Source organism: Mandrillus leucophaeus, unplaced genomic scaffold, assembly GCF_000951045.1.
Source record: "Mandrillus leucophaeus isolate KB7577 unplaced genomic scaffold, Mleu.le_1.0 Scaffold763, whole genome shotgun sequence".
Classification (NCBI taxonomy): Eukaryota; Metazoa; Chordata; class Mammalia; order Primates; family Cercopithecidae; genus Mandrillus; species Mandrillus leucophaeus.
Genome location: NW_012108286.1, coordinates 2,110,284 through 2,130,177, shown reverse-complemented (window position 1 = coordinate 2,130,177; position 19,894 = coordinate 2,110,284).

Genomic DNA, 19,894 nt, shown 5'->3' with positions numbered 1-19,894 from the left:
TGATCTATATTTCCTTTAAATATTACTCTTTTTGGATTGCACAAGTTTAATATATCCTATTTTTATCATTTCATTCAAAATATTTTCCAATTTCCATTGTATTTTCTTCTTTGAAAATATGGCACTTAAAAAATCTATTTTTTTAACTTCAAAATATTTAATTTCTAAATATATTTATTTTGGATATTTTATCTTTACCTTTTTTATTGTCAATTTCTGGCTTAATTCCACTATGATCAGCGACCACATTTTATGTGACTTAAATCCTTTGAAAGTAGTTTATTTTTGCTTCATGGCCTAGCATAGGGTCAATGTTAATAAATGTTCCATGAATATTTTAAAAGAATGCATATTCTACAGTGGTTGGAGGTAGTGTTCTTTTTAATGCCAATTAGGACAAAATTTCATTTAAGTCTTCTATATCCTTACTGACTTTATTTTCTATTTGTTCTACTTCTACATTGATCAATGACAAAGATATCTTAATGTGTTTCAACATTGTATATTTGTGTATATTTCCTTTTAGTTGTGTTAATTTTTTCTTTATTCTATTGAGTCTATATTATTAAGTGCATCCATATTTAGAATTTTTTATCTTACTGGTAAATTAACATTTTTATTGTTATAAAGTGTCCTACCCTAACTTTATTTCAAGTAATTCTTATTATATTAATACCTACCTTATTTAACACTAGTATAGTTACATAACTGTTCTTTAGGGTAGCTTTTGCATGATATGCATTTTTTCACTTTCTATTTAAACCACTTTGTTTCCTCTAGATTAGGATGGATCTCTTACAAGCCATGTGTATTTAGTTTAATGATGATTATTGAATCAGATAATCCTTTTAATATTCTGATCTGTAGTTCTGATAGTCACTCGAATACTGTCACAATGAGGTGTGATAAAGGAATGAAATAATTCTAATAACATTTTTTGAAACCATTTTCCTGATACTATTGTAAAAGGACACTGATAGAAAATTCTTAAAAATTCAAAATTTTAAGAAATATTTTCTTTAAAATATTTAATGTAAAATATTAAATATTTCAAAACTCCCTTCAAGAAACAATAGCTCCATCTTGGTAAATCAAATCTGAAGAATTAAGAATTTCTCTAATGTTTAGAACTTCTAACTCAGAATGAGTGATGACAAACTAGTGGATAATATATTTTGGGTTGTTTTGAAAGTCCCCAAAAACCTTATAGGCACATGTAACCATGTAATGAAGTCAGATATACACATCAACACCAAAATGTAGCCTCAGTTATATTTCAGAGTAGTGTTCATAGTCACGTTTACAAGGCGATGGTCAAACATTTTTGAAAAATAAATTATAAGACGATACAGTAATGTAAATGAAAGCAAATATACCACAATAGTTTAAATAATTTACTTGTTTCTATTTTGGATAACTAATTGGGAATGAAGAGAGGAACAAACAACTTTTATTTTTAAAGAGCAGAGCTTTGTTTGTTTCACTGGGTTGATATATCCATCCTAGAAGAAACTTTCACATTACAAATCTTGAATAAGTTCTGCATTTGAGATCTTCTACCTGTCTTTAAAATAATTTTATACTAAATCCCAATTTTCTAAAATGTCCAGTAAAATGCTTCAAGAAGGAGCTTAAAGGCAGACTGGGGCAATGGCAAAAGCACAAATAACAGAATTTTTAGTAGAAATGAGGCATGATCTGAACTATACTTTATGGACAATTGGTTTGACCGCAGTGTAGAATAAATGGAAGTGAGTTAGATTAATGGTGGGAAAACAGCTGAGAAGTTGTTACAAATACCTAGATGAAATTTAACAGACATGTGGACTATAATAATAAGTATATAAATGGGACAAAGTGGTAGAAAAAAGAAACTTGGAGAAATAAAATCCATGCAACTTGCTGGGTTTGGCAACAAACTGGGGAGAAAGGTAAATTCAAAAGTAGTGTTTCAAGCCTGGGGATAGGGAAATCAAAAGTAAGATATTATATGGAGAAGAAAATCATGAATTTTTCCCCACATATATTAAATATAACATTTTTATTATATTATTCAGAGACATATGTTCTACAGCAACTGAAATTATGGAAAAGGACAAAAAGAAAGGCTGTGATTATTGGAATGAGTTATGAAGGCATTAAAATCCAATTAAATACACACGTAGTATAGAGAAGGAAGTGAATGGAAACAAAGCAGAAATTTTTGGCAATCCATGATTAGGGGTAGAAGACAGGAAGAAGAACCAGAAAAGGAGATGAACACAGCTCATATAGAAAGTAAAACTCCATGTCTCAGAATTCCTGAAAGTAATTATAAGAACAAGTGAAACAGCTTTTATCTTCCAGTATTGGTTTTACTAGAGTGAAAAGATTGTGAGCCAGATTTTAGGGGTTAATAGGTATATAGAAGTGGAGGCTGATAGCAGAGATTTCTTTTTAAATAGCTTTTGACTGAATATTTAGAAAGCATCAGGTCAAATCAGTGTTTTGATGCACTAAGGTAGACCTGAGTGCATTTTTACATTTTAAAAAAACTAATTTTCAACAAATGATGCAGGAACAATTGGACATCGACATGTAATAAATAAATCAATCTTAAACACTGATCTTACCTTCGCCACAAAAATTAACTCAAAATGATTCATAGACCTAAATGTTAAATGCAAAACTGTAAAACTCCTAGAATAACATAGCAGAAAATCTAGGTCACTTCATATTTGGTGTTGATTTTTTAGCTATCAAAGGGACAATCTATATAAAAATTGTTTGATAAGTTGGACTTCATGAACATTTAAACTTTTGACTCAAAAGATACTGCTGAAGAGAATGAGATAAGCCGCTCACTGGGAAAAAAATTAATAAGGTACTGCCATCCAAAACATACAAATAACTCTTAAAACTCAACACCAACACAAAAAGCAACCAAACTATTGCAAGGACAGAAAACCAAACACCACATGTTCTCACTCATAGGTGGGAAATGAACAATGAGAACACTTGGACACAGGGTGGGGAACACCACACACTGGGGCCCGTTGTGGGGTGGGGGGAGTGGGGAGGGATAATGTTAGGAGATACACCTAATGTAAATGATGAGTTAATGGGTGCAGCACAGCAACATGGCACATGTATACATACGTAACAAACCTGCACCTTGTGCACATGTACCCTAGAACTTGAAGTTTAAAAAAAAAAAAGCAACCGGATAAAAAAAGTGGGCAAAAGACCTGGACAGACACTTCACCAAAGAAGATATGCAGGTGACAAATGAACATATTAGAAGATACTTAACATCATATGTCATTAGGGAATTGCAAATAAAACACTGAGTTACTACTGCACATCTATTAGAATGGCCAAAATCCTAAACTCTGACATCGAATGCTATTGAGGATGTAAATAATAATAAATCACAATTATTGTCGGTGAGATTGCAAAATGGTCACTTTGGAAGAGAGTTCAGCAATTTCTTACAAAACTAAAAATGTAAATATACAACCCAACTATTAGGCTTCTTGGTATTTATCCAAATGAATCAAAAATTTATATCCACACAAAAACCTGAATTCAGACAATTATAGCAGCTTTATTCATAATTGCCAAAATTTAGAAGCAACAGAGATGTCCTTCATCAGATGAATGGATAAACTGTGGTACATTCAGACAATTGAATTACTGAAAAATAAAAATAAATGAGCTGTTAAACCGTAAAAAGACATGGAGGAATCTTAAATGAGTATTACTGAGTGAAAAAAGCCAATCTGCAAAGGTGCATGCTGTATGATTCCAACTACATGACATTCTAAAGAAACCAAAACTGTGGAAGTAGTGAAAAGATCAACAATTGACAGTGGTTTAGTGGGTGGGAGGGATGAATAGGTGAAACAAGAATTTTTTAGGGCAGTTAAACTAATCTGTATGATACTATAATGGTTAATACATAGCATTATAAGTTTGCCAAATCTATAGAATGTATAGCACCAAGAGCTAACCCTAATGGAAACTGTGGACTTGGGGTGATTGTGTGTCAACGTAGGCTCATCATAACATACCCCTCTGATGCATTATGTTATTAGTATCAGAGGCTGTGCATGTGTCAGGGCAGAGGGTACATGGGAACTGTATTTTCTGCTCAATTTTGCTGTGAGTGTAAAGTTGCTCTAACTGTAAAGTCTATGTTTAAAAAAGAGGGAAGAAGAAAGGCAGACAGATACAGGATATTAAAAAATTACAAGGAAGAAAGTAAGTAAAGTAATTGGCAGAACAAGAGGTAAAGTGTACATACGAAAAAAAGTAGAATAAGGTTTGGCATATGGTAGTACCAAAAGATACATTTTAAAAATACAATATATATCTACATACTGAGAACTACTATAAATAAATATTTAATTACTTTTAGAGGAGCTAACAAAATGTATAAGATACAGTTTCTCTCATAAGAACTCAAAATCTAGCTGACGTAGGCAGAAATATATGGAAAGTTCTATAACAATGCTAGCGTTAAAAGTAATTTTAGAATATTTTTATATCTTGTCATAAGGCAGTACCCTTATGTTTATGATCAAAACAAGCATATGATAAATACTATACAATTTTTAAATGCAAATAATTCTAGACATTCATGACAAATGACTGACCCCTTAATTTCTGCCCTGCCCATTTTCCAGTATACCTTAATGTGTGAAGTGAAGAAAAAACAATCAAGCCAAAACTTGAATCCTAGATGGACACTGTATTTCACTGTCACAATTTTTTTTAAAATAATGGAACAAGCATTAAAGTAACCTAATTTTCTAGATGGATTTTTTACCTTATAAAATATTAACTCGAGTTCAAAGATTGGACTTATAATGGAAAAGATATGGGAAGCACAGAAACCAATGTCATAAAAGATAGCAATGGTATCAAAATAATCTTTTCATGGGGAAAGTTTCAGAAATCTTTATCATAGGATTTAGTCATTTGGGATTAAAAATCAGAACTGTTATAGTCAGTACATAATATGCACTGTGATAAAAAGCATCAAGCTTGAAATCAATAAGCTAACCACATCCTTCTAGGATTATCCCCCAGTATTTTAACCATTCAACTGGGATTCAATGGTCACTGTACTATAATTTTAATTATATTTAAAATGTGGATGACTATAGATGAAATAATAACATCTTGGATTTGCATGTAATTAATATACAAACTGCTTTCACATATTCTTTCTTACATTCTTAGGAAAAAAAAGCCTTTTGTTCAGTTCATTTTCTCATCTTCTGCTCCCTCCTACTTCCCCTACTGCCTGCTTATTTTCTTTTCTCTCTTGCTCTCTCTCATACACTCATGTTCACACACACTTACATAGACATATAATACACAAAGACACAGTCTGAAACAATTCTTTTCATATCTATGGTTCTAAAAATAGCTTCCTCACATGTGATTTCCTTTTTGGTTGCTGTTTTAAGGACGACTGCATTACTTATAATTGGGAAATGTTTGTTTCGGTAAAGTAATCCAGAGACCTAGTCTGCTATCTGGAGGACTTCAGTTTTAAAAAATGAAATCAAACATATCTGTTGTGTTTACTCGTTTATCTATAAATAATTCAACTAGCATTTATTAGGTACATATGATGACTCTAGCTAGCACTATACATTTTTCCCATTTGCACAAAGAAAGGAGAGTGATGGATTTTGACATCAAAAATTTCATAATCTTGGTCTATAAAAGCACAAACATTACTATACTGGTCCAAAGCAAACACTTAGGTAGGGATATCGTATTTCTTATTGGTCACCAATTACTGTTCTGTGAAATGTAATAGTACTTACATGAAATACCTTTATAATGTTAAAGGACAATATATGTATAAACAAACATTTAAAATTTTTATGTTTCTTTAAATTATTCTAAAATCCTTAACATATAGAAGTGATTTAATGGTAACTTTAATAAAAATATATATATTTAGAAACTCCTTGGTTGTTAGTGAACCTATTGGTTAAAGGGGCATTTAACTAACAATGGAAAAAATAGCAACAGCAGAGGAAAGAGGAATAATGAATAATGAGTGAAATACATTAGTTACTAGATAACCAGAATGCATGTATTTTTATATTTAGAGAAAAAGTCAATAAATTTTAGCTTTAATAATTTTGCTTTTAATTTTTGGTAATTTGTTAGCTAAATCATATTAGATATAGATAAATAGATAATCTGTATCTATAGAAACGAGTAAATAGATAATTTGTAAGAATAAGTCTGGGAGAAAACACTCATGATCAGAGATGTTTTGAATGTAAATACATAAAGAATAGGCTTATACATTAATAAATTCTTGATTCAAACTTATATGTGAATTTATCTTTAAACACAATGAAGAAACAGGGAACATATTTACCCTCAGTCTTAAATAACTAAGAAAAACTAGATAAAACTAACAAAATAATGACTTTCAGGCATTGTACAACAGGCAACATAGGGCAACGACTCCAGAGAAAATAAAGTGAGTCATATAGTTGAATCAATTTATGATATACAGAGATTTTCCAGGACACAAAGTAGAAGAAACCCAAACAGATCCAGATCCCGGCAGTTAGTTAATGTTGAGCATTTGAAGAAGTCAAGACAGCTGGCATTCACAACGCAGGGCACTGGAGTAAAGAGAGTTTCACAAATAGAGGGCTCTGGACATCTTCAGAGGGTCCCACTTCAGACTTCACTGAATCTATTTTTAACATTTTTTTATTGATACATAATATTTGTACATTTTATAGGGTATTTGTGATATTTTGCTATATGCGTAGAATGTGTAATGATTAAGTCAGGGTATTTAAAGATATCTATCACTTCCAGCACTTATTAAGTCTATGTGTTGGAAACATTTCAAATCTCTACTTGTAGCTATTTTGAAATATACAATACATTGTTTTTAACTATAGTCATCCTACTCTGCTATCAAACATTAGAACTTATTTCTTCTATCTAGCTGTATTGATTAGTGCATGCATTATTAAAAAAAAAAAAGCCTAAATGATGAGGCCAGGGAACAATAAACAAAGTAGCATGCAAAACAATTCCTAGTTCTAACACAGGGAAAGGAATATTTTATGATTCTAATGGTCAGAGAGCAGAAGATTCATCAGAGGGAATTTGATTGAGTCATAAGCGTACTGCTATGGTGATAAGACTAAACTTATGCTAGGATAAAGGTTGCTCTTGCTCAACATAACAAAAACTAAAAGGAAGCCTGAAAAGTTAAAGCTGTCTTCAAATAATTTTACTGTGTCTGAGATCAAAGATGAAAACATCCAAATGAATATAAAATTCCCGTGTCCAACTATATAAAATTTATAATGTCTAACATCCATTCCAAAATTAGTAGGTATGCAATAAACAGTAGAATATGACTGATAATGAGGAGACAAAATTAAGGAAAGAAAGTCCCAGAAATGTCAGAGTCAATACAACTATTAAAAAAATACATTAACACAGTCATTATTTAATTTATATATGTATGTGTATGTTTATTTCTTTCAATAATGTAGATAAAACATGAGCTCATTAAAGATACATGGAAGACATAAAAGAGTCAAAAATTAAATTTCTGGATATAAAGACATTCAATGTCTAAAATAAAAACACACTGGATAGGATTAACAGTAAAGATTGCGTGGAAAAAAGATTATTGAGTTTAAAGAGAACCATGGTCACTATCCGAAATAAAACACAGGGAAAAAACAACTCAACTATGTGAATTGATGAGTGAGCTGTAAGAAAACTTTATGTGGCCTCAGATATATATAACTGAAGTTACAGAAAGAGTAGGGAGGGGTAAACAAAATATAAATTATGAAATAATTATGGAAAGTTTTAAAATTTGATGAACACTATACCCATAGTAAAAATAAGCAGAATGAACTTCAAGCAGAGACAACAATGCACAGCATAATCAAATGACAAAATCCAGTAATAAGGAAAATATTAAAAGCAGAAAGAAGGAAAAGATACATTACACAGAAAGGCATAGTGAGAGAGATGACAACAGACTTCTCATAGGAAATAACGAAGCCAGAAAACAGTGTAGCTGCATTTGTAAAAGCCTGAATGAAAAAAAAAAATCAACCTAGAATTTTATAACTAATGAAAATATCTTTCAGACATAAAGGCTAATATTTTCAGCACCAGTAGAACAAAACTATAAGAAATATTAAAGAAATTTCTTCAAAGAGAAGGAAAATGATGCCAGAGTAATATCTGGATACAACCAAAAAATAAAGAGTACCAGAAATCGTATAATAGAGACAAATACATAAGACATTTTTCTTATTTGAAGAGTGCCTTTAAAAGACAACTGACAGTTTAATGCAAAAATAATATATTGTGACATTTATAACAGACAGAAGTAAAATGCATGTCAATAGGAGAAAGTTTTAAGGAGGGAAAAATGGAAGTATATTGTAAAACTTTCATACTATATGTAAAGTTGTATATTATTTGAAGGGAGACTTTAAATATGTATGCTATAAACTCTATAATAACCAAAAACAAAACTAGTAACAAGAACAAAAATATAGAGCAATAAGAAAAATACACAAGACAAAATGAAATTATAAAAATACTCAATCCAAAAGTAGGCAGAAAAAGAAGAAAAGGAACAGAGGAGACAAATAGAAAAAAAATAGAAATATGATGGATTCAAACCTATGTCAATAATCATATAAAATATAAATGGCCTAAACACCCTAATTAAAAAGCAGAGATCATCAGATTAGGAAAACAAAAAGAAGATCCAAATACATACTGTCTACAGAATCCAACCTTAACTATAAAGGCTTTCTTTTATCAAATACATTTAAAGTAAAAGGGAGTAATAAGAAAATACTATGCTAGCTCTAATTTAAAAAAAAAACTGGATTGACTATATTAATATCACAGAAAATAGTCTTCAGATCAAAGAACATTAGCAGGTATAAACGGGGTAATGTTATAACAACATTATGATGACGGAAGTAAACTTATCAAAAAGTCATATAATTTCAAATGGTTATGTTTCTTATAATAAAGTTTCCAAACAAATAAAGCCAATCAGATAGAACTAAAAGGAGAAAAAGATAATTCCACAAGTATAAATTAAAGTGTGTTTACAGTTAAAAGATGGAACAAGATATACTATAATTATAATTGCGGATTTGCATCTTTCGTCCTTTATTTTTCAGTCTCTCTCAATAATTGATGAAGCAAGTTGAGAAAAATTCATTAATTAGATAAAAGTCTTGAACAACTTTATCAGTCAACTTTACATAACTGACATTTACAGAATACTTTTCCTCAAACAGTAGAATGTACATTCTTTCCAACTGCACCCATATTTATTTTTACTGATCATATTCCAGAGCATAATATATATTTTCATAAACTTAAAAGGATTAAAACTATACAACATATGATCTGTCACCACAGAGAATAACACTGAAAAATCAGCAACAGAATGTCATCTAGAAATCCTCAAGTATTTGAAAACTAAACACACTTCTCAGATGTTAGAGTAACCCAGGGGACAGATAAATTATCACAAGAGAAAGTAGAAAGTTTTTTTTTAATGAATGAAAATAAAAATGTGACATACCAAAATTTGTGTAGAACTGAAGCAGGACATATATAGAATTAAACACGTATTAGAAAAGAAAAAAGTTCTCATTTAAATTATCTAAGCTGCAATCCTAGGAAACTAGAAAAGGAAAAGCAAATTAAAGTCCAAGTAAGCAAAAGAAAGAGAAAAATAAATATTAGAGTAGATGATCCATGAAACAGAAAAATAATTGGGAATATCAATTAACCCTAAAACTGGGTCTTTGAGATGTAAAAATGAAGGCACAAATATGTTTCCTGTAAAAGGAAGCAACAAGATATACTATGCTGGAACTTACTTTAAAAAGACAACTGAAATGACTATATTAATATCACACAAAATAGGTTTCAGTGTGAAGTATATTACCTCTAGCCAGACTAATCCAGAAAAAAGGAGAGAAGACACAAATTACTAATCACAGGAATGAGAGAGGAATGTTGCTATGGATTCTCAGACATACAAAATTTTCTTACCAAGTAGTAACATCATATAAATCTGATTTTGCAATTCAGTTCGTTTCTAGTCAGAAAGGAAAATTCAGAGGGAGAAAAAAAAAAAAAAAGATGGGAAGCAATTCAGTGGGTTTTGTTTCTGTGAAAAGATAAAAGAAAGCAGCCAAGAATTTTCTTCTTCTTCTTCTTCTCTTACATTTTTAAACAACAGCAATGAGTTGTGACATATAGTTGCTGAGAGAAAGGACATTCGTTTCCCTGACTCAGTCCTTTTCTGAAATCCTACTCATTGATAAATATCTGAACAGAGTGAACCAGAACACTGTATATAAACTTAAAATTTTTTCACGGATCCAGTACTGCACAAGCTCCAATGCCAGACTAGACTAATCTCTGCTGGTGCCTTATTTCAGCCAGTAACTACTGCCAAAGACTTCAAAAAGATAACAATCCTTGCCTGTTCTGGATCAAATTGTCCCACATTTTGACATTCTGGAAAGAATCTCTGTTTTCAGGCCAGGCGCGGTGGTTCACGCCTGTAATCCCAGCACTTTGGAAGGCCGAGGTGGGCGGATCACGAGGTCAGGAGATTGAGACCATCCTAGCTAACACGGTGAAAGCCCGTCTCTACTAAAAAAGAAAAAAACAAAAAAATTATCCGGGTGTGGTGGCGGGAGCCTGTAGTCCCAGCTACTCAGGAGGCTGAGGTAGGAGAATGGCGTGAACCTGGGAGGCGGAGCTTGCAGTGAGCGGAGATCGCACCACTGCAGTCCTGCCTGGGTGACAGAATGAGACTCCGTCTCAGGAAAAAAAAAAAAAAAAAAGAATCTCTATGAGGTTCTATACCCATGTTAATTGATATTTTGGCACTATAGAATTACTTTTTCATCTGAGATGTTGTAAACATATTTTCTGTTGTTAATAAAAGCCAAACAACTATTTTTATGACTTTTAAAAATGCGTTTCTCTAACATGTTGAAATTTTAAATACAAAGTTCGTGGATGAGAGGAAAAACGTAATGGAATCTAAGGAAGCATGGCAAAACCATTCCCTTGAATCACTAATATAACAATAACATTTGTTTTGACTAAGTACTTACTACATTCCAGGAAGTAGGTTAACCACTTTACATGTAATGTTTTATTTAATCTTAAAACAATAACCCATTGAGGAAGTTATTATTCTAATTTTGCTTGTAAAAAAATGTTAGGCTTGGTGAGATTAAGCTACTTGATGATAGTTGCACAGCATATAGCAGCCTGTTTGGCTCTACAGGCATGGCTCTTAACCATTAGATTGTACTGCCTTTTTAAGAGGAAACCGAATCCACATGCATTGAGCATTAAAAATACAAATGTTAAAGACAAAGACAAGTTAGCATGACTGAGGACACACAAGGCTTTAATAATTGCAAATAAAACGATCCTGACTAATGAACAACTTACATGTTTTTCCTATCACATCCAGACAAATAATCAGCGTTTAAAGTAAATTGTAAACAATTAATTTATAAAAATGACATTATAAGATTCTTAAGGTTCTATTATATTGTTTCTTATTACTTATGCATTATTCATTATATGACTTCTCTAAACATGTCTATTAACTTTCTAAAATACCACTTTATTCACCTAAAAGTTTACTATAACTTCAGATTCCATAAAAGTTTGCAGATAATTTAAATAGAAATTTTCTTTGGGCAACATTCCACACTTTTCTGTGTCAAATTAACTGTCTAATTTCCAAGATTTCTTGTTTCATTATATCTCTCTCTTTTTAAAGTACTTCTGGTGAGTGTATGTGTGTACTACAGAGATCTTATCTTTAATATAAACAACTCCGGAATGAACTCTTGTTAGAACTCTGTTCCATTCTGAATATATGTACCAGTAATTTGTTTATTTTACTACAATAATATTCGATATAAAAATATTATTATAATATCTAAAAGCATTTCTGTTTGGCGGCACCAAATGAAAATTTTGGTTGTAAGCAAATAACTATTTTTTTTTTTTATCTCAGGGAGCAAGATTCCTGTCGATTGGCAGACGGTAATGCTCAACGGTGCCATTGAGAAAACAAGTTGCTTCTAGCTTGCTACTCTCCATCCTTGGCACCAACATCCGGATGTCTAAGAATTGCATTTGTTTTAGGGAAGAAGGAGTAAGCTTTAGAAACTGCACAAAGTATTTCCATCTGATGGGCCAAAAATAAGTAAGACAGCTATGACCACACCCAGCTGCAATGGAGACTGAGATATTTAGTTTCTGTTTTGTTTTGCTTAGCTTATCAGTTTTCAAGTAGAGAAAAGCAAGCAAGAAGGGAGAAAAAAAAGGATGTTGAATGAACAAATCTACATCATTTGCTTGATTTTTATAGCAATATAATTGCAGGTAGTTGAGAAAAAGTACTATTCCAGCTGGATAAGAAGTCTCACCTGTTGAAGTTTTTATGACAGTAGCTGCTGTGATTGAAATGCTAGTTTCTCTCAAAATGATTTCATAAAAGGATTTAAAATATAAACACCAATGACAAATAAGTTATACTCGGTGCTATTGCTATACTCTTGTAGTTAACTTAAAACAGAAAATAATATGTTGATTGGTTTATCATTCACCTTATTTCAGACCTTAAGCATGAATCCATATATTTTTTCTATTACATGATTTTGGGGATATATTTAAAGTAATCATTGGGTCCTTCTAATATCCAGTATAGGCTTCATGTATTTTTTCTTTTTTTTTTTGAGACGGTGTCCCGCTCTGTTACCCAGGCTGGAGTGCAGTGGTGCGATCTCAGCTCACTGCAAGCTCTGTCTCCCGGGTTCACACCATTCTCCTGCCTCAGCCTCCCAAGTAGCTGGGACTACAGGCACCCGCCGCCGCGCCCAGCTAATTTTTTGTATTTTTTAGTAGAGATGGGGTTTCACTGTGTTAGGCAGGATGGTCTTGATCTCCTGACCTCATGATCCGCCCACTTCGGCCTCTCAAAGTGCTGGGATTACAGGTGTGAGTGAAGCGCCCGGCCAGCTTCACCTATTTTCTAAGGTAAAATTTTTTGAAATATTTAAAATGACATTACTGGCCAGCCATGGTGGCTCATGCCTGTAATCCTAGGACTTTGGGAATCTGAGGCGAGCGAATCACTTGAAGTCAGGAGTTCGAGACCAGCCTGCCTGGCCAACATGGTGAAACCCTGTCTCAACTGAAAAGATACAAAAATGAATGAGGCATGGTGGCACAAGTTTGTAATCCCAGCTACACAAGAGACTGAGACAGGAGAATCACTTGAACCCTGGATGCTAGAGGTTGTAGTGAGCCAAGATTGGGCCATTGCACTCCAACCTGGGTGACAGAGCAAGACTCCATATAATTATAAACTACACTACTCATGTGCGATAATTTCAAATGAACTAAAACGCTTACTTTAGTTCTAAAATGAGAACTAAAATAAAACTAAATGATCTTTAGTAACTACTAGTTACTACTAGTAACTAGTAACTATATAACTAAATTAATAAGAAGAACTAAAATAAAATTAAATTATCTTTAGTAACTAGTAATCCCTGGGCCACTGCTTCAGAGGGGCAAGCCCTAAGTCTTGGTTTTTGAGCCATGGCTGGGGCTGGAGCAGCCAGGATAGGTGTAGCAGTGTCCCAAGGCTGCACAGAGCAGTGGGGCCCTGGTTCTGGCCCATGAAACCAGTCTTCCCTTCTAGGCCTCCAGGCTTGTGATGGGAGGGGCTGCCACGAAGCTCTCTGAAATGCCTTTGAGGCCTTTCTCCCATTTTCTTGGCTATCAGCATTTGCCTTGCTTTTAGTTATGCAAATTCATGCAGTCTTCTTGAATTCCTCCCCTGAAAATGGGCTTTTCTACCACATGGCTGTGCTGCAAATTTTTCAAACATTTACACTTTGCTTCCGTTTTAAATATAATTTCCAGTTTCAGGATATTTCTTTGCTCATGTATATGAGGATAGTTGTTAGAAGCAGTCAGGTCGCATTTTGAATGTTTTGTTGCTTAGAAATTTCTTCCCGCAGATACCCTAAATCGTCACTCTCAAGTTCAAAGTTCTGCAGATCTCTAGGGCAGGGGTACAATGGCCTCCAACTTCTTTGCTAATGCATAGCAAAAGCAGCCTTTGCTCAGTTTCCAATAAGTTCCTCATCTCCATCTGTGACCTCATCAGCCTGGACTTTATTGTCCATATCACCATCAGCATTTGGCCAAAACAATTTAACAAGTCTCTAGGAAGTTCCAAACTTTTCCTCATCTTCTTTTCTTCTTCTGAGCCCTCCACACTCTTCCAACTCTGCCCGTTACCCAGTTTCAAAGCCACCTCTACATTTTCAGGTATCTTTGTAATAATACCCAACTCCCCAGAACCAATTTGCTAGTTCATTCTTGCACTGCTATAAATAATACCTGAGACCAGGTAATTTATAAAGAAGAAAGGTTTAATTGGCTCATGGTTCTACAGGCTTTACAAAAAGCATGACGGCTTCTGGAGAGGCCTCTGGGAATTTTTAATTGTGGCAGAAGACAAAGGAGAATTAGGCATGTGCTACATGGCCAGAGCAGGAGGAAGAGAGAGGAGTGAGGTGCTACGTACCTTTAAACAACAAGATATCATGAGAACTCACTCCGTATCGTAAGAAGAGCACCCTGAGTGATAGTATTAAATCATTAGAAACCACCTCATGATCAAATCACCTCCCACCAGGCCCCACCTTCAATATTGGGGATTACAATTAGACATGAAATTTTGACACAGACACAGATCCAAACCATACCAAATAGTTTAGGAGAATGGAAGAGTAAATTCAAAAGGCAAATATAGTATGACTATGAGATAGCATTAAGAATCTCTTGACAGAGGTCAAAATTTTAACATGAGACTATTTCATTTTGGGTGATTTTTATTGTTCATCTCTTCCACTCAAATGCAGACACTATTACAAAAGAGATTTTTTTCTTTTTTTTTTTGAGACGTAGTCTCGCTCTGTCGCCCAGGCTGGAGTGCAGTGGCGTGATCTCGGCTCACTGCAAGCTCTGCCTCACAGGTTCACACCATTCTCCTGCCTCAGCCTCCCGAGTAGCTGGGATTACAGGTGCCCACCACCATGCCCGGCTAATTTTTTGTATCTTTTAATAGAGACGGGGTTTCACAGTGTTAGCCAGGATGGTCTTGATCTCCTGACATCGTGATCCGACCACCTCGGCCTCCCAAAGTGTTGGGATTACAGGCGTGAGCCATCGCGCCTGGCCAAAAGAGACTTTTTATTTGTGTGTTTTTCTAATTGTCATAGTCTTGGTGCCAAAAAGATTCTGTGGCATAGTGGGAACACAATAAATATTTGTTGATATATTTTCTGACTTTTATAAGTAATTTTTCATTTTAAAATTTTAACCAACAGAAATCCATACTTATGTACAATATTCTTACAGGTTTATTCATTCAATACCATCAATTTAAAGAATAACGTCTGATCAATTAAAACCCTTATATACCACTTACATGATCTCACACATACATGCTGGATTAGCACTGAAGAATCCTTTGTTTTTTGTTATTTTAAGTCCAAACATCACAGAAAAAAAATTTGTAGTATTTCTCCAGGTGGTTAATTTCTTGGGAGTTCATTTTAGTACACTTGTTCACTCCTAAATGATTATTTAATTCACATACTGGCAAATGTAATCACTTTGGAAGAGTGGTGTCTTTTGTGAGAGAGCAACAATCATGTAGTTCCTAACCCGTTTCCAGTTAGAATCATCTGGGATGCTTTAAGAACATATGAATTCCAAGGCCTCACCCTTTACCAACTGAACCAGACTTTCCAGGGCTGTCCAGATATCAGTATTTTTAAATTATTCTAATGTGCATGTAGGGCTGATAATTTTCATAATTATTGTTGTATTTTTTTTCAAATAGAAATGATACGTTTTATGTATTTAACTGGTTGTAGGAAATATAATTTTAAAATGTAAAATTAATTTACTCCCTCTTTTGATCCATCTAAAGAGGGAGCAATTCATACGGCAGTGATTCATCTGCCGTAAGATAAGTCAAATTGTAATGAAATAATCCTTTAAAAGTTGCTCCATTGATTTGGTAGATATGGAACAACTGTTGTTCAATATTCAAGCAGGAATCCAATAACAATGTTATTTTGCCTAAAAAGCTACCACTGGTGGTAAAACGTTGATGGCAAGATGGCCGAATAGGAACAGCTCCGGTCTGCAGCTCCCAGGAAGATTGACTCAGAAGGTGGGTGATTTCTGCATTTCCAAATGAGGTACCCAGTTCATCTCATTGGAACTGGTTGAACAGTGGGTACAACCCACGGAAGGAGAGCCAAAGCAGGGTAGGTGTCGCCTTTCCCGTCCCTAACCAAGGGAAGCCGTGAGAGACTATAGTGGGAGGAATGGTGTACTCCAGCCTGGATACTGCACTTTTCCCATGGTCATCGCAACCGGCAGACCGGGAGATTCCCTCCGGTGCCTGGTTCATTGGGTCCCACCACAAAAAAACCCAGCAAGCTAAGATCCACTGGCTTGAAATTCTCACTGCTAGCATGGCAGTCTGAGGTCAACGTGGGATGCTCAAGCTTGGTGAGGGGGAGGGGCATCTGCTATTGCTGAGGCTTGAGTAGGCAATCTTACCCTCACAATGTAAACAAAGTCACTGGGAAGTTCAACTGGGCAGAACCCACCACAGCTCAGCAAGGCCACAGCAGCCAGACTGCCTCTCTAGGCACCTCATCTCTGAAAAAAAGAAAGCAGCTCCAGTCAGGGACTTATAGATAAAACCCCCATCTCCCTGGGACAGAGCACCTGGGGGAAGGAGTACCTATGGGCGCAACTTCAGCAGACTTAAATGTCCCTGCCTTATAGCTCTTAAGAGAGCAGTGGTTCTCCCAGCACAGTGTTTGAACTCTGATAAGAGACAGGCTGCCTCCTCAAGTGAGTCCCTGACCCTGTGTATCCTGACTGGAAGAAACCCACCAGTAGGGGCCTACAGACACCCCATACAGGAGAGCTCTCGCTGGCATCTGGCAGTTGCCCCTCTGGGACGAAGCTTCCAGAGGAAAGAACAGGCAGCAATCTTTGCTGTCCTGGAGTGTCTGCTGGTGATACCAAGGCAAACAAGGCCTGGAGTGGACCTCTAGCAAACTCCAGCAGACCTGCAGAAGAGGAGCCTGCCTGTTAGATGGAAAACTAACAAACAGAAAGGAATAGTAGCAACATTGACAAAAAGGACATCCACTCAGAGACCCCATCCGAAGATCACCAACATCAAAGACCAAAGGTAGATAAATTCATGAAAATGGGGAAAAAACAGTGCAAAAAGGCTGAAAACTCCAAAAACCAGAACACCTCTTCTCCTCCAAAGAATCACAACTCCTTGTCACCAAGGAAACAAAACTGGACAGAGAATGAGTTTGATGAATTGACAGCAGTAGGCTTCAGAAGGTGGGTAATAACAAACTCCTCCAAGCTAAAGGAGAATGTTCTAATCCAATGCAAGGAAGCTAAGAATCTTGAAAATAGGGTAGATGAATAGCTAACTAGAATAAAAAGTTTAAAGAACATTAATAAACTCATGGAGCTGAAAAGCACAGCACTAGAACTTGGTGAAACATACACAAGTATCAATAGCCAAATGGATCAAGCAGAAGAAAGGATATCAGAGATTGAAGGTCAACTCAATGAAATAAAGTAAGAAGAAAAGATTAGAGAAAAAGAGTGAAAAGAAACAAACAAAGCCTCCAAGAAATATGGGACTATGTGAAAAGACCAAATCTACGTTTGATTGGTGTACCTGAAAGTGATGATAGGGAGAATGGAACCAAGCTGGAAAACACAGTTCAGGATATTATCCAGGAGAACTTCCCCAACCTAGCAAGATAGGCCAACATTCAAATTCAGGAAATACAAAGAACACCACAAAGATATTCCTTGAGAAGAGCAACCCCAAGACATATAGTCGTCAGATTCACCAAGGTTGAAATGAAGGAAAAATGTTAGGGCCATCCAGAGAGAAAAGTTGGGTTACCCACAAAGGGAAGCCCATTAGACTAACAGAGGATCTCTCTGCAGAAACCCTATAAGCCAGAAGAGAGTGGGGGCCAATATTCAACATTCTTAAAGAAAAGAATTTTCAACCCAGAATTTCAAATCTAGCCAAAGTAAGCTTCATAAGTGAAGGGAAAATAAAATCCTTTACAGACAAGAAAATGCTGAGAGATATTGTCACCACCAGGCCTGCCTTACAAAAGCTCCCGAAGGAAGTACTAGACATGGAAAGGAACAACCTGTACCAGCCGCTGCAAAAACATACCTAATTGTAAAGATCATCAATGCTATGAAGAAACTGCATCAACTAATGGGCAACATAGCCAGCTAGCATCCTAATGATAGTATCAAATTCACACATAACAATATTAACCTTAAATGTAAATGGGCTAAATGCCCCAATTAAAAGACACAGACTGGCAAATTAACCTTAAATGTAAATGGGCTAAATGCCCCAATTAAAAGACACAGACTGGCAAGTTGGGTAGAGTCAAGACCCATCAGTGTGCTGTATCCAGGAGACCCATCTCACGGGCAGACACATATAGGCTCAAAATAAAGGGATAGAGGAATATGTATCCAGCAAATGGAGAGCAAAGAAAAGCAGGGGTTTCAATCCTAGTCTCTGATAAAACAGACTTTAAACCAACAAAGATCAAAAGAGACAAAGATGAAAAGAGACAAAGAAGGGATTACATAATGGTAAAGGGATCAATGCAACAAGAAGTGCTAACTATGCTAAATAAATATGCACCCAATACAGGGGTACCCAGATTCATAAATCAAGTTCTTAGAGACTTACAAAGAGACTTAGACTCCTATATAATAATAGTGGGAGATTTCAACAGCCCACTGTCAATGCTAGATAGAGCAATGAGAGAGAAAATTAACAGATATCCAGGAATTGAACTCAGCTCTGGAACAAGTGGACCTAAAAGACATCTACAGAACTCTCCACCCCAGATCAACAGAATATACATTCTTCTCAGCACCACATCACACTTGTTCTAAAATTGACCACATAATTGGAAGTGAAACACTCCTCAGCAAAAGGAAACAGAACAGAAATCATAACAAACACTCTCTCAGACCACAGTGTAATCAAATTAGAACTCAGGATTAAGAAACTCACTCAAAACCGCACAACTGCATGGAAACTGAACAACCTGTTCCTGAGTGACTACTGGGTAAATAACGAAATGAAGACAGAAATACAGATGTTCTTTGAAACCAGTGAGAACAAAGACATGATGTACCAGAATCTCTGGGACACAGCTAAAGCAGTGTTAAGAGAAATTTATATCACTAAATGCCCACATGAGAAAGCAGGAAAGATCTAAAATCAACACCCTAACATCACAACTAAAAGAACTAGAGAAACAAGAACAAACAAATTCAAAACTAGCAGAAGACAAGAAATAACTAAGATCAGAGCAGAACTGAAGGAGATAGAGACACAAAAAACCCTTCAAAAAATCAATGAATCCATGAGCTGGTTTTTGAAAAGGTCAACAAAATAGATAGACCACTAGCCAGACTAATAAATAAGAAAAAAATCAAGTAGATGCAATATGATAAGGGGGATATCACCACTGGTCCCACAGAAATACAAATTATCATCAGAAAATACAATAAATACCTCTATGCAAATAAACTAGAAAATCTAGAAGAAATTGATAAATTCCTGGACACATACACCCTCCCAAGACTAAACCAGGATGATGTCAAATAAACTAGAAAA